This window comes from Erinaceus europaeus, chromosome 3 (genome assembly GCF_950295315.1).
Source record: "Erinaceus europaeus chromosome 3, mEriEur2.1, whole genome shotgun sequence".
Taxonomy (NCBI): Eukaryota; Metazoa; Chordata; class Mammalia; order Eulipotyphla; family Erinaceidae; genus Erinaceus; species Erinaceus europaeus.
In genome coordinates, this window is record NC_080164.1 from 30,388,024 (window position 1) to 30,412,469 (window position 24,446).

A 24,446-nucleotide genomic window follows, 5' to 3' on the forward strand; every position below is an offset into this window, starting at 1 on the left:
GGACTGTTATGTATGTATAAACTATTGTACTTACTGTTGAATGTAAAACATTAATTCCCCAATAAAAAATAAATAAATAAATAAATAATAAAAAAAGAAGGCAGTGCCTGTGCATGTCCTAGATGGTGGCCTGGTGGCCGGAGTCCAGAGACCCCTGCTCCCAGCCCCCCACAGAGGGGTCACTAAGGCTGGTGGTCTGGCTAGACAGAAGACCACAGATCCCACTTCCACTGTCCCCAGGATTTCAAGAAGTCCTCGGACTTCCACCCCCCATACTATACACAAGGGCCCTGGGCAAGGAAGAAAGGGAAAAGAACTCCCTCATGAGATGAGGACAGGTCCCTTGCTGGCTCACCCCAGAATGAACTGAGCAGTTGAATCTTTTTCCTGAGACCAGCCAGCTGATTCCCCCACATCTCCCCTTTGTGTCAGCCTCCATAGGAACCTTTGTTCCCAGGATCATCATGTTCTAATGGCACCCTCCCCTGGAGCCAGAACCAATTACTCAGTATTTGTGGGGTCCATGGAAATCTTAGGGGTGCTTTGACAGCTGAGCTGTTCTGAAGGTCCCTGCCCTGGCTCCCCATGTGGGAGGGGCTGAGAGTACCAGGCTGGTCAGGACACCCCACATGTGTTTGGGGGGGGGGAGCATAGGGAGCAGCCCAGAAACTCAGTTGCCTAGCTGAGGTGCAGGGCTGCACCCTTCTCTGTCTGTTCCCTAGGCAGCCTTCTGGTTAAAAGATAATTAAAAACAAAAACTGAGTGGTCTTGGAGGTGGAGCTGTGGATAAAGCATTATATTCTCAACCATGAGGTCCTGAGTTTGATCCCCAGCAGCACATGTACCAGAAAGATGTCTGGCTCTTTCTCTCCTATCTTTCTCTAAATAAATAAATTCCTTAAGGGGGTCAAGTGATGGCACAGCGGGTTAAGTGCATGTGGCACTGTGGTCAGGGAGGTGGCACAGTGGATAAAGCATTGGACTCTCAGGCATGAGGTTCTGAGTTCAATCCCCGGCAGCACATGTACCAGAGTGATATCTGGCTCTTTCTCTCTCCTCCTATGTTTCTAATTAATAAATAAACAAAATATTTTTTAAAAAAAGTGCATGTGGCACAAAGTGCAAGGACCATCATAAGGATCCCAGTTCGAGCCCCCAGTTCCCCACTTGCAGGGGAGTCGCTTCACAGGCAGTTAAATAGGTCTGCAGGTGTCTGTCTTTCTCTCTCTCTCTCTGTCTTCTCCTCTCTCCATTTCCCTCTGTTCTATCCAACAATGAACGACATCAACAATAACAATAATAACCACAACAAGGGCAACAAAAGGAGGAAAATGGCCTCCAGGAGCAATGGATTCATGGTGCAGGCACTGAGCCCCTGGAGGCAAAAAAAAAAATTCTTTTAAAAAAAATGAGGGTGGGGTGGGGGTAGAGGAGACATACATGCAGATTCTCCATGGTGCTCCCTTGTGGGCTGGGGCTTGAACCCAGGTCCTCACGCATGTTGGTCTCTGCACTCTCTGGAGAGCTGCCCTTCCTTGCTGTGGCCTTAGGTGGATCCCTGGTTTATGGAAGTACCACGCCCCACTCAACTCCAGAATGATGGGCCTGACAGGGTCAGCACCCTAGAAAACTCTCTTCAAGGAAGAAGAATTCTGGGAGTGAGTCTTGGCATCCTGAGCAGATCTAAATTGGAAACTCTGATTATTGTTTTCATTATGTACATGGTAATGATGCTGTGTAATCAGGGACAAACAGCCCCTGTTCCCAGATTAGATACAGATGAACAGGAAATGAGGTAGACAAAGTTATAGGTCATCAAATACATAAAGTTTTAGGGAAAATTCTTCTTCTTCTTCTTCTTCTTCTTCTTCTTCTTCTTCTTCTTCTTCTTCTTCTTCTTCTTCTTCTTCTCCTTCTCCTTCTCCTTCTCCTTCTCCTTCTCCTTCTCCTTCTCCTTCTCCTTCTCCTTCTCCTTCTCCTTCTCCTTCTCCTTCTCCTTCTTCTTCTTCTTCTTCTTCTTCTTCTAGCGTTTGCCCTTCTTCCATAGCCAGTCAACAGCGTCAGGTTGAGCCTGATGTCTGCTTGTTGCTGGCTTTGAAAGTGACTGGGATCCATGTGGATTCAGTCGGCTAGGAAGGATCGTCAGTTTCCCCAATAAATGGGTACTCACGGGATGCACCACGAGAAGGTCGATCCAATACTTACTCACTTCCTCTTATGAAATATGTTAAAACTCTAAGTAAAATACTATCTGCTAAGCCTATTACTCAGAAATGCATCACCCCATAAAGTACGACATTTCTGTGTAAAACCGCAAGGCCATCTAATCAAGAAATGAGCTTTACTTTCTGTTTCAGATATTGTTTATGTAAGGCTGAAAGATATATAAGTTCTCACTGGCTGATTAAAAATTGAGTTCAGATTCACCCTCTAACAGAGTGTGGTGTATTCTGTTCTCCCCTGTGCCGATTCCTGACCCACCATGTGGTCGCCTTCGAAATTCCCTGATCCTTCCTGCTGCTCCTCCGCCTGAGCGGTCCGTCATGGAAGGACAGGTTGGGGATGGCTCCCGAAGATGTGGGGAAGGGAGCTGAGGAGAAGCTCAGGAGCAGGGTTGGGGGCACAGCTCCTTGCGCTCCATGTCCCCAGCACCCCCCCATGCCCACCACCCTGCCCCGAGCCCCCCAGCTTCTCTTGAAGCACATGCTTTCATGTGTTACATCAACAGCTCTGCACAGATCTCCTGCAGATCCTGCTGCTCAGGCTGCCCCACCCCTCCTACCTAATGTCATGGTGTCAGTTCACATTAGCTGGGGACAGCAGAGCGAAGGTGACAGAATGAGCCCAAGCTGGCTCCTGGCTTTCAGGGGAGGGCAGGGCCTGGAGGGATTCAGAGTGCCTGTAGCTCTCCTTCTTGCTCAGCTGTCCCCATGGGCACCCACCGGTCACTAGGGGTCCTACAGAGCCTCCCATGGGTGGACAAGGGGCCAGTGCTCCCCTGTCCGGGCACACTGCAGCTCAGACATGGGCTGTCCCTATGACTTACTGAGTGTTTTCATTTTATTTAAAAATTTTTGTGTTTTAATTAGTTAATTAATTAGTTGAAGAGAGACAGAGATAAATTGAGAGGGAAGGAGGAGACAAAGAGGGAGCGAAAAAGAGAGACAGACACCTGTAGTACTTGTTTCACCATTCGTGAAGCTTCCCCCTTGCAGGTGGGGAGCAGGGACACAAACCCGGGTCCTTGCACACGGTAACGTGAGCTCAGCCAGGTGCACCGCGGCCCGGCTTCTTTTGTTTTATAGGCTCTAGGGGGCTTGATGCCTTCACAACTCATCCACCACTCTCGGTAACCTGTTTATTCTCTTTTTTCTTCTTTTTGATAGAACAGAGAGAGATTGAGAGGGAAGAGGGAGCCAGAGAGGGAGAGAGAAAAAGAGACACCTGTAGACCTGTCTCACCACTCATGAAGCTTCTCCTCCTGCAGGTGGAGAGTAGGGGCTTGAACCCAGGTCCTTTCACTTGGTACCTCTTTGTGCTCAGCAAGGTGTGCCACTCCCCACCCCCATTACTGGGGTTGAAACTGGTTCTCTTGACTTTCTTGGATTTGCTCACACCACCTCATCCCTTGACCCATACCAGCCCAGACTCTGCAGTCAAGGGCCCCATGGAGAAACCCCTCTGGACATGGGGTTGTACGGAATCAGCCCCTGGTCACCTGCCTCCCCTGGTCAAATGCAAGAATTGGCTCTTGGGTTGGGAAGAAGCTCACCTGAGAAGGATGCACCTGCCATGCATGTGACCTGGATTTGAGCATATGCACATTGTAAACATGTGAGTGTCTGTAGTCTGTATAAGAATGTCCATCTGTATATACTTGCAAGTGTGGGTGTGCATGTGAGTATGCAAATAAACACGTTAGAATATGCACTGCCATCAAGGTCACGTCTTTTAAAAAATATTATTTATTTATTTATTTACTAAAAGAGAGATGCAGAGGGAAATATACAGGGAGTGAGATCAGAGCCCTACTCAGCTCTGGCTGATGGTGGAGCAGGGATTGAACCTGGGACCTGGGAGCCTCTGGCAATAGAGTCCTGTGCAGACCCACTGTACCATGTGACACCCTCCCCAGCCATTCTAAACATCCTAAGACTCAGAGGAGAAGAGCTGCCACCTGCCCACCTCCCAGCTTCCATAATAGTATTGGTTTCCTAGCTTTGATTCAGCTTTCTCTCCTTGCTTTCTCCTGCCAGTGAGCTAGTTTTCTTAGACTTATTTTATTTGGGGATGTAGGTAGTGGTTAGAATAACATTCCAGAAGTCAGGTCACAGTGCAGCGGGTTAAGTACAAGTGGTGCAAAGTGCAAGGACTGGCGTAAGGTTCCTGGATCGAGCCCCTGGCTCCCCACCTGCAGGGGAGTCACTTCACAGGCGGTGAAGCAGGTCTGCAGGTGTCTATCTTTGCCTCCCCCTCTCTGTCTTCCCCTCCTCTCTCCATTTCTCTCTATCCTATCTATCTAACAACAACAGCAACAGTACCTACAACAATAAAACAACAAGGGCAACAAAAGGTAATAAATAAATATTAAAAAATAATAATAACATTCCAACACATATGGTGCCAGAGGACAAACCTGAGTCCAGGTGTGCAGGTCCTGCACTCTTTCCACTGAGCCAGCAACCTCAGCCTGTCTGCCAGCCCAGAGCAGACAGAAGGCTGGTTAGTCACTGCTCCAGAGCAAGTGGTGTTGCAGGGACGGGTTCCACATCCTACCTGATGGTGAGTCTTTGTTCTTACCCTCTCACTGGCATCTAGCATGCAGCTTCTGAGCCTGGTGTCCTGGAACCTGTCTGTGTAGGAGCTCTATTCCTGTGGACATGTGGGGCGTTCAGGGGGCATGAGGTTGGTACCCCTCATGCCCCACCCCCCATGTCACCCCCAAGATACAGGCCTTTTGATCAGCCCAACTGACTCTCAGATTCCTGGGACAATTTATGGCCTGTCAGGAAATTTGTCTCTTCTCTGCAGCCCCTCAGGGCTATATGGGTTAGGGTGACTCTGAACTGAAGGTGGGTCCTCTCCTGAGGCAAGGGCAGACACATGGGCTGCACTTCCCGCCATGGACACTAGATGGCAGGCTTACACTCCTCACGGCAGGACCTCTTCTGGGGAGGCCTGACCCCAACCAGCTGTGGCAGTGCAGGTCAGCTCAACATTCACATCACCGTCCACCATCAGAGGAGCCCACTATGTCTCCTCAGCACAGGGGTGCAGCTCAGGTGAGAATGGCTCAGGATGCAAAGGCCCTGGAGTGTCACCCCTCGCCCCTCCATGGCCTCCCAGTCCTCTCCCCCATGACCCCCTGCTTTGGTCAGACCCAGCTACCCTAGATGCATCTGACTGGTCACTCCTTAACTGCCTGTTGTGTCAGATGAGGACAGAGAGATAATGTGGATGATGTGTGAGAACAAGTCTTGGGACAGGGACAGTGGCCACGTGCTGCCTGCCTGCCTTCTTGTCTCTGACCAGGTATCTGGGACGCTACAACTCCTTCTTCCCCTTTCTCACAGTGTATAACTGTGTTAGAGCAGAGAGTGGTGCTTCCTTTCCATTTCCATGTAATCCATTTCTGTCCCTGGGTTCATATGTGCCAACATTTTTTTTTTATTTCTTTATTGGAGGATTAATGGTTTACAGGAGGATTAATGGTTTACAGTCGACAGTAAAATACAACAGTTTGTACATGCTGTGCCTGACTTTCTGATGCTCTGGAGCAGCCCCACCACCAAAAAAACAAAAAACACAAAGAGCTTCTTCACCATGAGGATGCAGGGCAGACTCCACTGCCTGCTGCCGGCCTCTGCATCCCTGCATCCCCCAGCAGAAGAGCTCCCCACAGCCAGACTGTCCTCAGGGCCCTTGGAAGACAGAGCGGGAATGCTCCCCAGCAGCCATGCCTTCCTCAGGGCCCTTGGAGGACAGTTTCCTGGGGGAGAGTGCTGTGGGTCTGGGAGCTAGGAAAGCAGCCTGCCAGGTGTGCCCCGTGTGAGGGGTCTTCAGGTGGGCACATGGTAGTGCCTCAGACAACAGCCTGGGGACAAGACTTTCAGTGTTACCTGAGGACCCACTGGGTAGCTGGTGAAGTCTCTGCTGGTACTGTAGGCAGAGGTGAGCACAGCAGGAACCTTGTAGTTTAGCTCAGGAGGAGTGGTGCTGGCTCTGCCAGACTGTGGGGCGTCCCTGGCTCCCCACTATGACAGGCCTAGGGCTGGGAGAAGGAAGGGGTTGGGGGGCAAGCATGGCAGGCTAGGGAGAGTGGGTGTCCTCGGAGTTAAAGGTCAGTGGTCCTCCCTGCCCCCTCATGCCTCTCGGCTTCTCAAGTTTCCCTGAGAGGTAGGAGCACTCAGTGAGCAGCCCAGGGCTTGGGAATCCCAGGCCAACTTCTTTCCTCTGAAGACAGGAAGCAGGAAGTGAACCACCGGCTGTGCTCCTGTCCCCAGAGGAGCTCCTTTCAAAGCCAGGCTTCATGGTATTCCACAAATTTGAAGTTCTGAGTGATAGCCTAGTTTAAACCCACACACCATCTGGGTAGGAATGGAAGATACTTGTTAATGAGCCTTGTCTGGCTGGCCTGTACCCACCCTGCCCTCTCGACCAGCATCCCTGTGTGTTGAGAGCTGGAGACCACCCTTCACCAGCTTCAGAGCTCTAGACCTCTTCTGTCCTGCCATGTCCTTTTGTAGAAAGTCACTTCCAAGGTTTTCCTGAACACACACACAGAACTGTAAAACTCAAATGACATTAAAGGACTTGTGAAATTTAGTAATTTTTCTCCAGGGTCCTTTCTAGTTCCCAGTCTGATTCCTCCTGGCATTGACACATTGCTGCATTTAAATAATGTGCATGTGCCTTTCACTTCTGATTAAGTCATTGAGATGCATTCTGTCCTGCTGGAGTCATGAAGACTTGCAATTCCTTTCTGAAGTCCCCTCTGCTGTGTCTTTCTGGTCCTCCAGATGTGACTGCAACATGATTATGAGCTGGATGAATATTTGGTGTTGGCATCACCTTATATGCTGTATGATGCCCTGATGAAGCCCTGCAGATGATCACTCCCGGTTAGACACATGCTCTATGTATGTAAAGAAAAGCAGAGAATGACTGTTTTTCCTTGATCCTTTTTTGTTTTTCCTGATGTTAATAATTGCCTTTTCCCCCATGCTAATGAATATATATCTTTGTGGTGTCTTTGGTGGAGAGTCTTGCATTTGTGCCTAGATTTCTCTTTTATTATTTTTTTTACTAAATTTATTTATTTTTTATTTATAAAAAGGAAACATTGACAAAACCATAGGATAAAAGGGTACAACTCCCCACAATTCCCACCATCAAAACTCCATATCCATGTGGTCTGGGAGGTGGCACAATGGATAAAGTGTTGGACTCTCAAGCATAAGGTCCAAAGTTCAATCCCCAGCAGCACATGTACCAGAGTGATGTCTGGTTCTTTCTCTCTCCTCCTATCCCTCTCATTAATAAATAAAATATTTAAAAAAAAAGAACTCCATATCCCATCCCCTCCACTGATAGTTTTTCTATTCTTTATCGCTCTGGGAGTATGGATCCAGGGTCATTATGGGGTGCAGAAGGTGGAAGGTCTGGCTTCTGTAATTGTTTCCTCACTGAACATGGGCACTGACAGGTCGATCCATACTCCCAGCCTGTCTCTCTTTTTCCCTAGTGGGGCAGAGCTCTGAGGAAGCGGGGCTCCAGGACATATTGGTGGGGTTGTCTGCCCAGGGAAGTCTGGTTGGTTGGCATCTTGGTAGTATCTGGAATCTGGTGGCTGAAAAGAGAGTTAACATATAAAGCCAAACAAGTTGTTGACTAATCATGAACCTAAAGGCTGGAATAATGCAGATGAAGAGTTGGGAAGTCTCCATTTTGTAGATAACTAGTAGGCCTATTTTAGTTATATTCCAAAGGGCCTGTGACTATATTAGTTTTTTTTTTTTTTTTCCTGATCCTGAATCTTATATGCAGGTGGATCCAAGTTATTGTCTGTGGAGATGATGTCACAGCTGGAAAAAGGACCTGAAAGCTGGATTAGGGAAGATAGTAGCTCCCAAATATGGGACAGGTGTATAAATATCGTTGACTGTAAACCCCATTGATTTTATGTGATCTGGGGCCCATATTCAGCTTAGGAGCCTATGTGACCTCTGTAGATATGAGCTCACATTCTGTGGTCATGAGTAGGAATGTTTCAAGCCATCCCAATTTCGGGACCCATCTTCCTTGGGTGGAGCATAGAGTATGTTGTCCATCCTCCCTTCAGAGGATGGAACATTCTCTGCCGTTGTTGATTCAAGTTGAGGGCAAGGTTCTATGAGGGCCCACAAAGGGGTCTGTTGTGTTGTTCCCTATAGAGATGACTGGTAATGTTGGGGAGACGGATTTATTTGAGGTCTAGACCCATCATGTCTGTTTGGGAATCTCAGGGACTTCCTGACTAGGGCCCTAGCTGATGAGGTGGCCTGATAGTGATTAAAGAGTCACTGTTGAAGTATGCCAGTCTCTTGCCCTTATTCAGCTGTTGCAGTCCTTGCTTTGATAAGCTTAGTTCTGGAGTGAGGGAAGTGTAATAGGAAGTAGGTGAGGAGGGTATCTAAGTCTAAGTAGACACTATTTCATTCTGAACTTTATACTGACTCACTGCAGACTACTGTGTACTTTTGCTTTCAGGTATATATTTTGTCCTAATTTATAGATACATGTGAACATATGCTCTATCTCAGGGGACCTGGTCTATATCTAGGTTTTGGGACTTTGTTAGGAAGTGAACCACCTGGAATGGAATTAGAGAATCCTATGAAAGGAAAGATCTCACCCAAGTAATGAGGCTGCAGGGTTGACAGTCCACGCCTGACGTCTCTGGACACAGTCTGAAGTGAAGCATGCTGAGGTGGTACTCGTTGTGTTGATTAGGTTGGGATCGGTGAATGAAATATCATTTGGTATGAATTGAGAGAAGCTTGCAGGAAAGTAAGCCCCACCCTAGAGGTTCCAGGACTGGGGGAAATATAGGCTCTATAGAGGAAGTGGGAGTTCCTGCTGTCTTAAGGCTTAAGAAGGTAATAGATAGTTATTACTATAATCATATTATTTGGCAATTGGGTTAATTTTGAAAAATCCCTTTGTTAGGATTTGCTTTATCATACATAAATTTCTCTTTTGCAGAGAACAGATTTAGCTAACACTTTAACCGTCTGAGTCCTGAGTGCCTCCTAACTCACTGAAGAGACTCCAAGTACAGCCCTTGTCCACCATCAGTTTCACTTTCCAAAATGGGTCACTCTTCAGGCCTGGTGGTGACACACCCAGCAGAGTGCATACAATACTGTGCATGTGGACCTGGTTCGAGCTTCTGGTCCCTACTTGCAGGGGGGATGCTTCACAAGTGATAGGAGAGTGTTACAGGTGTCTCTACTCCCATTACTTTCTCTCTCTCTCCTTTTTTTTTTTTTTTTGTTTCTTTGTTTTAACAGAAACAAAGGGTCGTGCAGGGGATTGAACTTGGTGTTTTGGAGCCTCAGGCATGAGAATCTCTTTGCATAACCATTATGCAATTTAAGCCCCCCACCCTCATTCCTTACCAAAGGAATGAATGATTGTAGGGAGCAATGAAGTCATTGCACACATACTGGTAATAACCCTGGTGGTAAAAACAAGCAAACAAAAAAGGGTCACTCTTCAATGACTAATAAACTGGTGATAAAATAAGTCTGAAGTCTGTTTATTTTATTTCTTTTTTTTTTTACTATTTATTATTTTATTTTATTATTTTTTATTGCCACCATACATACACTGGGGCTCCATGCTCCCACTATAAACCTACCACTCCACACGGCCACTTTTTCTCTTTCTATTTTTATTTGATAAGACAGAGAGAAATTGAGAGAGGTGAAGGAGATAGAGAGGAAGAGAGGCAGAGAGACTCCTATAGACCTGCTCACCTGCTCAACCACTTGTGCAGTGTTCCTTTGTAGGTGGGGAGGAGGGGCTCAAACCTGGGTCTTTGTACATGGTAATGTGTGTACTTAACCAGGTGTGCCACTGTCCAGCTCCCCCCCTTTTAGTTTTTGGCTACAGTTAGATTTTATTAATGGGTATATAGGATTGCATGTCTCTTTTTTTCTTTTTTTTTTTCCTCCAGGGTTATTGCTGGGCTCGGTGCCTGCACCATGAATCCACTCCTCCTGGAGGCCATTTTTCCCCCTTTTGTTGCCCTTGTTGTTGTAGCCTCCCTGTGGTTATTATTATTGCCATTGTTGATGTTGTTCGTTGTTGGATAGGACAGAGAGAAATGGAGAGAGGAGTGGAAGACAGAGAGGGGGAGAGAAAGACAGACACCTGCAGACCTGCTTCACCGCCTGTGAAGCGATTCCCCTGCAGGTGGGGAGCCAGGGGCTCAAACCGGGATCCTTAAGCCGGTCCCTGCACTTTGCGCCACATGCGCTTAACCCACTGCGCCACCGCCCGACCCCTGCATGTCTCTTATAGTGAATACAGATGTTTTAAAGCTATTTACACATTATATTTATTTATATATTTATAGTTAATTATACTTTAAACAGTTTTTTAAGGCTTATGAGAGAGCCTGGGAGCACCACTTGGCTCTTGCCCTGGTGGGAGAGGACCTCTGAATACACACATGACTTCACCCCTCAAAGGGCATCTATGGCAGCTCCTCTGTTTCCCTTGGGGGATGTAGACAGCAGGTACTGAGCACAGTCTCCCACCTCTCGAGGCAGTTGGTACACAGCACAAGCTTCTCCAGACTTCCCAAGGTTGACACTGGTGCCAGCTTGGTGACCAGATGCTCAGAAGATTCTAGAAAGCAACAGGAGTGAGTGTGTGTGTGCAGGCGCTCATGTGCACATGCATGTGCATGTGTGCTCCTAGGGTCTGTGCTTCTCCTCTGAGCTCTGACCCTGGCACCACTGCCTGTGCATTGTCACCATCTGAGCTGGAAGCTACAGGTTTGCTCAGAACAGTGTCCCAGGTGGTGGGTCCTTCACCCCCAGATTCCCACCCAGTGCCAGGCTGCCCTGTGGGACTCCATGCAGCTGCTGGAACCCAGGCCTACATCAGTGTCTCTGTCCCCCAGGGCAAAGAAATCAATTGAAAACCTCTTTTGTGGATGCCTGTGGATGTCTCACAGAGCCACTCAGGAAGAGGCCACAGCCCAGATCTCCTGACTGTGACAGATCAGGGGCACAGGAACCTGAGATGGGAACATACCAACATCAGAGACACAGAGAACAGCCGGTCCAGGACCCCAGGTCCCAGAAGAAGGGGTGGGGAGTTAAGAGAAAATAAAATAAAGATAAAATAAAATAAAATAGGGCCTGGGGGGAGACATGATCCTGCAAAAAGGTTTTCTTGCCTGGGGCTCCAGGGTCACAGGTTCAGTCTCCTACCCACCAAAAGCCAGAGCTTAGCAGGGTTCTGGGGAGAAAAAAAAGAATGGAAAGGAAGCACCCTCACTGGGCTCTGTGCAGAGACACCTTTAAGTCCTGTGCAGCTATGTCCTCTGTCTTATGCTATGGGGATTCTGAGAGCCCAATGCCGCCTCCCCTCAGTATGCACAGGACGCAAAGTCTCTGCACCAGCACCCAGGGTTGGGACCAGCTGTTTGAGGCAGCATGAGGGCTAAGCCCAGGTTTAAATCCCTCCTGGGCTCCAGTTCTCACTTTGACTCTTTCCTAAACTCAGATGAACATTGTCCCCCTACTTGATCCCCCCCATCTGTCCACCCCACTGGCCTAGCCCTGGCTTGCCACACTTGGAAGTCCAGCCCACTTCCCTGTCTTTAGTGATGCAATCACTTATTAGTGAAGGGCTGGAAGAGGGATCAAAGTGTCACTTTAGCACATGATCTGCTAGGAACTGCACTGGAGGCCTCATACTGGAAAGCCCAACACATTACCCACTGCATCACCTCCTGTGACTCTTTCCCTCTCCCTCTCCCTCCCTCCCCCCCCCCTGTGTGTAATGAGGAACTGGGAATAAACCAAGGGCCTAGTTCTGCATTACAACCAACATTCTCATTCTATATTATTTTAGAGAGGAAAGATTCCACAGCACCACTCCACCATCCATGGGACTCTTTTTTGGTTTTTTTTTGCATCCAGGGTTATCGTTGGGGCTCAGTGCCTGCACTACAAATCCACTGTTCCTAATGGCCCTCTTTTTTTCATTATTGTTATTGCTGTTATTATTGTTGTTGTTGGATAGGGTAGAGAGAAATGGAGAGAGGGGAAGACAGAGAGGGGGAGGGAAAGATAGACACCTGCAGACCTGCTTCACTGCTTGTGAAGTAACACCCCCTCTACAGGTGGGGAGCCGGGGGCTCTAACTGGACTTGTGAGAGTCCTTGTGCTTGGTACTATGCACATTTAACCCCAGCACTCCTTCGGTACTGTCCTTGGTGCTCACATGTGGTGTTGGGACTTGAACCTAGGGTGTCATGTGTGGAAGATAGGGCTTACTACTCAGTCTGCTCTGCCTGTCCCTGAGCCTTTGACTGAAAGTCTATTTTTATATTCCTTTCTTTCCTTTTTTTGTTGCCCTTGTTGTTTTATTATTGTAGTTATTATTGATGTCATTGTTGTTGGATAGGACAGAGAGAAATGGGGAGAGGAGGGGAAAGGGGGAGAGAAAGACAGACACCTGTAGACCTGCTTCACCGCTTGTGAAGCAACTCCCTTGTAGGTGGGGAGCCGGGGTTCAAACTGGGATCCTTACACCAGTCCTTGTGCTTTGTGCCACATGCGCTCTGCTCAACCTGCCTGACTCTCAGTATTTGTCCTGCTTTTTTTTTTTTTTTTTGCCTCCAGAGTTATCTCTAGGGCTCGGTGCCTGCACTATGAATACACTGCTCCTAGAAGCCATTGTTTCCCTTTTGTTGCCCTTGTTGTTCATCATTATTATTATTGATGTTATTGCTATCATTGTGTTAGATAGGACAGAGAGAAATAGAGGAGGGGAATACAGAGAGGAGGAGAGAAAGATAGACACATGCAGACCTGCTTCACTGCTTGTGAAGCAACCCCCTGCAGGTGGGGAGCCTAAGGCTGGAACCGGGATCTGTTTTTTTTAGAGAGAGGGAGATGCAGAGGGAATGAGAGAGACAGAGAGAAACACCAGAGCGCTGCTCAGCTCTGGTTTATGGTGGTGCAGGGGATTGAACCTGGGACTTTGGAGCCTCAGACATGAGAGTCTGCTGGCATAACCATTATACTGTCTCTCCCGTCCCCAGGATCCTTAACCCCCAGTACTACTTCCTGGCTTTTTAATTCATTCAGTCACTCTGAATTTTTTTTTTTTTTTTTTTTTAACCAGAGCACTGCTCGGCTCTGGTTTATGGTGGTGTGGGGGATTGAACCTGAGCCTCAGGCATGAGAGTCTCTTTGCATAACCATTGTGCCATCCACCCTGAATCTTTTGACTGGTGAATTTCAGCTATTCACCTTTAGGGTGATTACTGATAACTGCAGTTTGCTTACGGCCATTCTGGTTTTTGTTTTGCAGTTGTTTTACCTGTTTGTTGACTCTTCTCCTGTTTGCTTCTGATTGTTACTTTATGTGGATGGCTTTCTATAATGGTCTGGCCTACTGTACATGTTTCCTATTTTTATTTGTGTTATATTTTGTTTTGTGGTTATCATGAGTATTGTGTCTAACTTACAATATCTACAACAGTTTTTTTTTTATTTTATTTTTGAGAAAGATGCAGAGAGAGAGAGAGAAACACCAGAGCACTGCTCAGCTCAGGCTTATGGTGGTGCTGGGGATTGAACCTGGGACTTAGGAGCCTCAGGCTTGAGAGTCTATTTGCATAACCATTATGCTGTCTCCCCCGCCCTACAACAGTATTTTTTAAAGTTGAACAAGATTCACCAAAATTTGACTGTATTGCTCTGTGCTATCGGCATACCAGCTCTGATTTGGGGCCAAGACTCAGCATTCATTCTGGATCCCACTGGGCTCTCATTCTAACTCTGTGTCAGATGTTCCTTCTGCGTCTCTGGGACCAAGCCAGGTATGCTTCCCAATCTTAGTTTACACTACAAAGCAATAGTTATTAAAGCTGTATGATACTAGAATAATAATAATGGACACTTAGACCAATTAAATAGAATCAAGAGCCTAGTGGTCCGGGAGGTGGTGCAGTGGTAAAGCTTTGGACTCTCAAGCGTGAGGTCCCAAGTTTGATCCCTGACAGTACATGTGCCAGAGTGATGTCTGGTTCTTTCTCTCTCCTCCTATCATTCTCATAAATAAATAAAATCTTAAAAAAAAAATCAAGAGCCTAGAAATGAGCCCACATATATACAGTCACCTAACATAAAACAAAGGGGCCAAAACCATTCGCTAGAGTAAAGAAGATCTCTTCAACAAGTAGTGCTGGGAAAATTGGATGGCCACATCTAGAAAAATGAAACTAGACCACCATCTAACACCATATACTAATATCAAATCAAAATGGACCAAAGACCACGATATTAGACCAGAAACTCTAAAATGTATAGAAGAAAACATCAGTAAAACTTTGCAGAATCTTCATGTCAATCTTCATGCATTTAGAGACTCATGCCCCTGGGCATGGAAAATGAAAATAAGAGTAAGGGGCCTGTTGGTGGTTCACCTGGTTAAGCACACACATTACAGTGTGCAATGACCAGGTTTAATCCTCTGTAGGGGGAAAGCTTCATGAGTGGTGAAGTAGAGCTGCAGGTGTCTCTCTGTCTCTTTCCCTCTTTATCTCCCCCTCTTCAACTTCTCTGTCACTGTCCAGTAATAAATAATAAAATAAATAAAAATTAAACAAGAAAAAAAGAATGAATAAATAAATGGAACTACATGAAACTAAAAAGCTTCCACACATTGAAAGCAAACTACTCTAGAATAACCAGGCAGCCCAGGAAATGGTAGGAGATATTTTCATACCATGCATTCAATAGGTGATAGATATCAAACATCTATACAGAATTGGTGCAGCTCTACAAAAGAAGTAAAAAATGGGAGTCGGGTGGTAGTGCAGTGGGTTAAGTGCACGCAAAGCACAAGGACCGGCATAAGGATCCGGGTTTGAGCCCCCGGCTCCCCACCTGTAGGGGTGTCGCTTCACAGGCGGTGAAGCAGGTCTGCAGGTGTCTATCTTTCTCTCCCCTTGTGCCTTCCCCTCCTCTCTTCATCTCTGTCCTATCCAACAGCAATGACATTAAGAACAACAATAATAACTACAACAATAAAACAATAAGGGCAACAAAAGGAAAAATAAATAAACATTTAAAAAAAAGAAGTAAAAAATAACACAATAAAATGTGGACAGTAGAACTAAACAGGCAATTTTCTTTTCTTTTTTTAAATTTTATTGGTGACTTAATGTTGATCCACAAAATTATAAGATAACAGGTGTATAATTCTATACCATATCCACCATCAGAGTTTTGAATCCCCATTCCCTCCACTGGAAACTATAGCAGTTCTCTGAAGGTTGCAGATATGGGTAGACTATTATTTCTTTTTCTTTTCTTTTTTTTTTAAAGAAAGCATTCCTTCTTTTTTTTTTTTTAAAGAATTTATTTATTCATGAGAAAGATAGGAGGAGAGAAAGAACCAGCCATCACTCGGGTACATGTGCTGCCAGGGATCGAACTCAGGACCTCATGCTTGAGAGTCTAGTGGCTTAGCCACTGTGCCACCTCCCAGACCACTAGACTATTATTTCTATAACTATCTGTATATAAATATTTGCCCCCCGTCCTTTTTTTTTTTTTTTTTTTACCAGAGCACTGCTTTGGCTTATGGTGGTATGGGGGGTTGAACCTGGGACTTTGGAGCCTCAGGCATGAGAGTCTCTTTGCATAACCATTATGCTATCTACCCCTACCCTATTTGCCCTTTTTTCTATGGTCCTGCCCTCTCTCTTTTTTTTTTATCCTAAGAGTTTTTATTTTTTATTAGTGATTTACAAAATGATAAGATAATAGGAGTATAATTCCACACTATTCCCACCACCAAATTTCTGTGTCCTCATCCCCCTCCAAAGGGAACTGCAGTAGTTCTCCCAAGATCACAGATATGGTTTGATAGCCTGAGAATTTTTAATAAGGTGAAAATACCTCTCTCTCTTTTTTAACCAGAGCACTACTCAGCTTTGGTTGATGGGGGGGGGGGGTGAACCTAGGACTTTGAAGCCTCAGGCATGAGAGTCTCTTTGCATAACCATTATGCTATCTATCACTGCCCTACCTCTTTTATCTTATTTTATTTTATTATATGGTGGTATGGGGAATTGAACCTGGGATGTTTGAGCCTTGGGCATGAGAATCTGTTTGCATAATCATTATGCTATCTACCCTCTGCCATTTTTTTTTCTTTTTGCCTCCAGGGTTATCATTGGGGCTCTGTGCCTGCACTATGAATCCACAGCTCCTGGCTGCCATCTTTTTCCCATTGTTGCTGTCATTGTTGGCTAGAACAGAAAGAAACTGAGAAAGGAGAGGAAGACAGAGAGGGGGAGAGAAAGACACCTGCAGACCTGTTTCTCTGCTTGTGAAGTGACCCCCCTGCAGGTGGGGAGCCGGTGGCTGGTCCTTGTACTTTGTACTATGTGCACTTAACCTGGACCTGGTGCACTACCACTTGCTGCCTCTTCCTTTCTTTTTTTAAAAAATATTTATTTATTCCCTTCTGTTGCTCTTGTTTTATTATTGTAGTTATGATTGTTGTTATTGATGTCATCGTTGTTGGATAAGACAGAGAGAAATGGAGAGAGGAGGGGAAGACAGAGAGGAGGAGAGAAAGACAGACACCTGCAGACCTGCTTCACTGCTTGTGAAGAGACCGCTGCAGGTGGGGAGTTGGGGGGCTGGAGCCGGGATCCTTACTCCCTTATGTTTCTGGCCATATGCACTTAACCCGCTTTGCAACCACCTGCCCCCTCTTTCTTTATGAAAATAAAGTATGAACTTTATTTGTTATTGGATAGAGACAGAGAATTTGAGAGGGGAGGAAGAGAGAGAGGGAGAGAGACAGAGAAACACCTGCAGCCCTGCTTCATCACTCATGAAGCTTTCCTCATGCAGGTGGCGTCCAAGGGCTTGAACTTGTATCCTTGCACACACTGTAATGTATGTACTTAACCAGGTGGAACACCGCCTAGCCCCTGGCCTTCCTTTTCTCCCTCTTCTCTCTCCGGATCCTGATGGAATTGGAGTTCAGAACCCTCTAATCATATTCCTCTAACACTTCTCCCCCTGATGTCAATTAAAAAGAAAGAATATAAATCTAATAGCTACAGCATTTCTAGTGATTATTATTGAAAATATAAGTTCTCCAAGAAAAAATGGAAATTTAGTATCATTCAACTTTTCTTCCTTCTTTTCTTCTTTTCTTCCTTCTCCCCACCCACCTGCCATCCCTCCTCCTCTCCCTCCCTTTCTTCTCCTCCACCTTCTCCTTTTTCTCCTATTCCCCCCCCTTCTTCTCCCCTTTCCACTCTCTCCCTCCCACCTTAAATGTCCCTGTTAAAGAAATACTTGGTCATTTTCAAGTTCACATGAAAGACGCATGTGGAAGCAGCAGCTCCGTTATTTGTCAGGGAGTGGCAAACATGAGTATTCTCTCCATTTGGGGAGCTGGTTGCTGCCAGAGGGGAAGCTGTCACCCACCTAAGGTCACAGTAAATGGAAGTTTTGCTCACTAGACTAAAAATAGACATGCTGGTGAGTCAGCAAGCACTACTCACAGTTGCCCTCTTAGGAGCTTCAGCTCTGGCTCATTCTGCTGTTAGAAACAAGGCCATAGAGTGTCCAGAATGTTCCGTGAGCCACGGTTGGGTTATATTTCACCCAGGCACACATAAAGCATCATTTCTCACACTGCATGTCCCAAGCCTGTCCTGGATCAGGCCACAGTTCATGATTAGTAATCACAGATTAAGTTCCTTTAAGAAATTCTCAGTGGAGTCTGAAATGTGAGTTCTGGGGCAAGGCTTCCTTTGTCCTGAACCTGCTCTGCCTGGGTTCCTGCTGTGCATCTCATCTCCAGCTTTCTTTGCCTAGGGCATCTCTGCCCTCCCCCTCAGGTATCAGCCTGTGCTGGACCCCTCTACCTCAGCCCAGGCATGGTCTCATTGGGAAGGTGGCAGATGTCCTGAAAGGGGACAGAAGCAATTGGAAGCCGGCTGTCCCCAAGGCACTGACCTCACAGTTCTTGGCTGTCAATTGGGAGACACTGTAACTGCTGACACGTAAAGGCGCCCCACTTTCCAGAGCCTGCCTCGCCCCACTTATCTGGAAGCTCCAGAGTACACCAGGCTTTGCTCACTGAGAGCAAGCCAGAGGGTTCTTGCTTTTGCAACAATTAATTATAATAAATTTCAAAAGAGGGAGTTAGAGGGGGTCGGGCTGTGGCGCAGTGGGTTAAGCGCATGTGGCGCAAAGCGCAGGGACCGGCTTAAGGATCCCGCTTCGAGCCCCCGGCTCCCCACCTGCAGGGGAGTCGTTTCACAGGCGGTGAAGCAGGTCTGCAGGTGTCTATCTTTCTCTCCCCCTCTCTGTCTTCCCCTCCTCTCTCCATTTCTCTCTGTCCTATCCAACAACGAACAACATCAACAATGGCAATAATAATAACCACAGGGAGGCTACAACAACAAGGGCAGCAAAGGGAAAGATGGCCTCCAGGAGTGGTGGATTATGGTGCAGGCACCGAGTCCAGCAATAACCTGGAGGGAAAAAAAAAGAAAAAGAAAAAAAGGGAGTTAGGCGGTAGCACAATTGGTTAAGCGCACGTGGCACAAAGCACAAGGACCAGCGTTAAGGATCATGGTTCGAGTCCCTGGCTCTCCATCTGCAGGGGGGTCACTTCATAGGTGGTGAAGCAGGTCTGCAGGTGTCAATAACAACAACAATAAGAACTACAACAATAAAAAAACAAGGGAAACAAAAGGAAATAAATAAATTTAAAAAAATTAAAAATTAATTTAAAAAGAAACAGTAGGGGGTCAGATGGTAGCGCAGCGGGTTAAGTGCACATGGCACAAAGCACAAGGACCAGCATAAGGATCCAGGTTTGAGCCTCCATCTCCCCACCTGCAGGGGGGTCACTTCAGGGACAGTGAAGCAAGTCTGCGGGTGTCTATCTTTCTCTCCCCCTCTGTCTCTCCTCTTCTCTTGATTTCTCTCTGTCCTATCCAACAACAGCAATAACGACAACAGCAATAATAATGGCAATAAGGGTAACAACAAGGGCAACAAAAAATGGGGAAAATGGTTTCCAGAAGCAGTGGATTTGTAGTGCAAGCACTGAGCCTCAGCAATAACCCTGGAGACAAAAGAAAGAAAGAAAGAAAGGAAGGAAGAGAGAGAGAGAGAGAGAGAGAGAGAGAGAAAGAAAGAAAGAAAGAAGGAAAGAAAGAAAGTAAATGAGCACTCAGTCTTTAAAATGATCTATTCACGTTTCGAGTCCCTGGCTCCCCACCTGCAGGGGAATCACTTCATAGGCAGTGAAGCAGGTCTGCAGGTCTTTCTCTCCTCTCTGTCTTCCCCTCCTCTCTCCAATTCTCTCTGTCCTATCTAAGAATGATGACATCAATAACAACAACAATGTTAACTACAACAACAATAAAAAACAAGGGCAACAAAAGGGAAAATACATAAATAAGTTTTTTAAATGATCTATTCATAAGACAGAAAACCAGAGCATACTGTGACACATGGGTTGTTGGGATGGGCCATGGGGCCTCACCCTGCAAGTCTTCAGTCACTACTGAGCCACTAGGCTGTGGGCAACTGTCTTGTGGCAGCACCCAGAGCAACAGTCCCTCTATCCTCACCCCTCAATGTCACTCCTGGTGACCACCTGCAGGTGGACAGGAGAGGAGAATTGGGTGGGTCTGGGAATACCCACACTGTCTCCATGTGCTGGAAAATTGTGCAGACGCAGTCACATCTGCCATGTTGTCCCCTCAGGCTATTGCTAGTTCCCGCGAGAGTTGGGATATTCTCGGAGGCCTGTCCCACTGTGTTGTGACCTCAGGGCATTGTCTATCCCCCCCCCACAATGGTTGCAGGAGGTCAGGGGAGGAGCCCCCAGGTGGTCAGACAGGTAGCCCTGCCTGAGAGTGAGGTTTTGGCTGTGAGGGGGCAGAAAGCAAGCTCCACATACTCCTGACAATTCAGTCTAGTTCTTCTTAATGGTGTTCTTCCTGAGGGAGACAGATAACCTAGAGCAGCACTCTGGCATGTATGGAGGTGATTGAAGTTGAGATCCCAAGCTTGCAAGTCTAGAGCTATGCTACTGCACACCCCCAGGCCACCTTCTGTATACCTGCATGAAAGAATTCCAGGTTAGCAGATTGTGTCAACTTGGGTCCTTCCCAACAAGGCCACTCAGCTGCAGGCTCACAAACTGCTCCATCATCACCAATGCCCTCACACCACCTCACTTTCTAGCTCTTTCCACTGCAGTCATGAGACATTGTCAAGCTGTGTGTGTGTTCACGTGCATGCAGACAGCCAGGACTGGCATGTCCATTCCATCAATACTCTGAACCACTTTTCCAGTTAGAGACTAGGAGAGGGAGAGATACCACAGTACAAATCTTCTCCAAGTGCTATAATTTATTTTTATTTTAATGAAAGATGCAGAGGTAAAGACCAGAGCTCTGCTTAGCTCTGGCTTATGGTGGTGCCATAATCTGGAACCTCAGAGCCTCAGGCATGCAAGTCTTTTGTAGAACCATTATGCTTTCTCCCTGCTCCAGCCTCTCTTATTTTTAAATATATTAAAAAAAAATTTTGTGTAGAGACAGAAATTGAGAGGGTAAGGTACAGAGGGAAAAAGATAGAGAGACACCTGTAGCTCTACTTCACCATTCATGGGGTGGGGACCAAGGACGTGAACCCAGGTCCTTGCTCACTGTAATGTGTGCACTTACCCAGGTATGCTACTGCCTGACCCCTCAGCCTTTCTTTTTTATTTTTTATTTATTTTTTTAAATAATTTATTTCTTTATTGGGGAATTAATGCTTTACATTCAACAGTAAATACAATAGTTTGTACATGCATAATATTCCCCAGATTCCCATTTAACAATACAACCCCCACTATGTCATTCATCATCTTTCATGGATCTGTATTCTCCCCACCCATCCACCCACCCCAGAGTCTTTTACTTTGGTGCAATACGCCAACTCCAGTTCAGGTTCGACTTGTGTTTTCTTTTCTAATCTTGTTTTTCAACTTCGGACTGAGAGTGAGATCATCCCATATTCATCCTTCTGTTTCTGACTTATTTCACTCAACATGATTTTTTCAAGGTCCATCCAAGATCGGCTGAAAATGGTGAAGTCATCATTTTTTACAGCTGAGTAGTATTTCATTGTGTATATATACCACAACTTGCTCAGCCACTCAGCCTTTCTTTTTTAAAAGTATGTTTTACCTTATTGTTGTTATTGTATAAAAACTTGCACTGCTCAGCTATGACTTATAGTGGTGAAAGGGATTGAACTGGGGGCCTCAGAGCCTCAGGCTGGAGAGTCTGCTGCAGAACCATTATGCCGTCTCTCTAGTCTTCCAGGTGCTAAAGCACCTTACATGTGGTGCTGAGGCTTTAGTCAGCCCCAAATAGCTGATTATTAATATTAAAATGTATGATATATTAACTTATTGGATGTTATGATACATTTTTGACTATGTGTCACACAATGTTTGTTATATGAAAACACTAGCTAAGTATACCTACCTCTAGAGAGAAAGAATGAGTGAATGAGTGTTCAGACCCAAGACCACAGGCTTCCAAGGACATATGCCAGAGGAGATATGGATATGGACCGCGTGGAGTTAGGTGCTCAATTTAGCCATCAGTCATGGGCTGCCATTCCTACAAGTGCATGACAGACCTCAACAGAAAAGAACACTCACAAAGGGCAAAGAAGACCAAATATGGGTCACAAATACAGGCAGAGGGGCTGGGTAGACAGCTCAGCTTGCCAGTGTACCAGCTTGCGGGCCAGACGCCCCAGAGGCCAAAGGTTCAGTCCCTCACACCACCTTATGCCAGAGATGAGCAGGGCTCTGGTCTCTGTCTCTCTCTCTGTCTCTCTGACACAAAATTAATACAAGAATCTTTTTAAAAAATGTTTTTGTTTTTTTTTCTCTCTCTTTTTTTTTTTAAAGATTTTATTTATTTATGAGGAAGAGAGGAGGAGAGAGAGAAAGAACCAGACATCACTCTGGTACATGTGCTGCCAGGGACAGAACTCAAGACCTCAAGCTTGAGAGTCCAGTGCTTTATCTACTGTGCTACCTCCCAGACCACTTATCTTTACTTTTATCTATTTTATAGAGGTAGTGAGAAATTGAGAGGAAAGGGGATATGTAGAGACACAGAGAGACACCTGCAGCACTGCTTCACCACTTGTGAAGCTTTCCCCCTGCAGGTAGTGACTGGGGGCTTGAACCCAGGTCCTTGCACATTGTAACATGTACACTCAACCAGGTGCACCACCGCCCAGCCACGGCCCCAATACATGAATCTTTTATGGAACTGGACAAACAGTTCACTGGGCAAGGTCTGTCCCTTGTCCTGTATGTGGCCCAGATGTGAGTCTCAGCACTCATGGGAGGTGCCATAATATGAGGGGAGGCTCTGTGCTGTGGTGTCTTGCCCTCTCCCTCTCTGTCTCTCCCTCCCTGCCTTTCTATCTGAAGATGAGGACCAGAGTAGTGAAGTCACGGATGCACGAGGCCCCAGCTATACACACACTCACAAAGCTCACATATGGCCTGATAGATTCCAGGGGCCTCCCACTGACCCCTCCTGAGTCATCAACAGGTGTGAGGACATGGCATGACACGTGTCCTAGAAGATAAATTTAGAAGCTTTACATGGCAACGCAGAGGCAGCTAACACAACTGACTCGTCTCCATGGACAGGTGGGTCTGGGCTGCAAATAACGACTCAGGCACATTTGAGCCGGGAGAATGTGGGGTGCCTGGGGGGTGGGGTGCAGCGCTACCTAGCCAGGCTTCTGGAATCTGAGTCAGTCTGCTGGCCACCTGCCTTACTCTGGAAGGACACTGCCCTGCGCCCCCACCCCTCAGCAGCTGCTGCAGGCAGCCCTCCCTCCTGGCCTTATGGGCAATTTCTTTGCCTGGAGCCCCAGCTCCCAGAAGGAGACCATGGCTTGGTGTGGGAGAGCCCTCTGCTTGGTCCCTGGCCTCAGAGCAGAATGGAGCTGGAATCTCTGCAGATTTGGCCCAGAGGAGCTCCTGGACCAGGCAACCGGCCTCAGTCCCTCCTCCACATGACACCTTTATAATCTTCCTAAAACACAGTGGGGGCTAGGCTTGAACCAGGGTTACACACATGGCAAAGCAGCACACCATTAAAGTGAGCTCCCTGCCCCACCCCATTTTAACTTTGAAAAGTGGTTCTGTGAGAACTGTATCCAGTCCTGCAAATAACTTGACATCTTATTCTGTTTTTATTTTTATTACCAGAGCACTGCTCAGCTCTGGCTAATGGTGGTGTAGGGGATTGAACCTGGGACTTTGGAGCCTCAGGCATGAGGCTATAACCATTTGCATAACCATTATGCTATCTACCCCCACCCTATACTCTATTTTAAAGCATGCTTTAAAGATGTGATGTGGCAAAAATATAAAGAAAACTAAAAAGATGGGACAGATGGTGGTGCCTCTGGTTAAGCAGACACATTACGGTGCACAAGGACCCAGGTTCAAGCCCCTGGTCTCCACCTGCAGGGGGAAAGCTTCACAAGTGTTGAAGCAGGGCTGCAGGTTTGAAGCAGGGCTGCAGGTTTGAATTAGGGCTGCAGGTATTTCTCTGTCTCTTTCCTCATCTCCCCCTACTCTAAATTTCTGTCTCTATCCAATAATAAATAAATAAAATATTTTTAAAAAACACTAGAAGACTGGGAGCCAGGTGGTAGCGCAGCAGGTTAAGGGCAGGTGGCGCTAAGCGCAAGGACCGGCATGGGGATCCCGGTTCGAGCCCCCGGCTCCCCACCTGCAGGGGAGTCGCTTCACTGGCTGTGAAGCAGATCTGCAGGTGTCTGTCTTTCTCTCCTCCTCTCTGTCTTCCCCTCCTCTCTCCATTTCTCTCTGTCCTATCCAACAACGACGACATCAACTACAACAACAATAAAAAGACAACAAGGGCAACAAAAGGGAAGATAAATAAATAAAATTACAAAAAAAAAAACAACAATAAAGCAACAAGGGCAACAAATAAATATTTAAAAAAAAACACTAGAAGACTATGAAGGTAGTGATGTTTCTGTCTTAAATTACTATTAGGGGTAGCTTTTAGAAATAATTTTATATAATAAAAAAAAGAA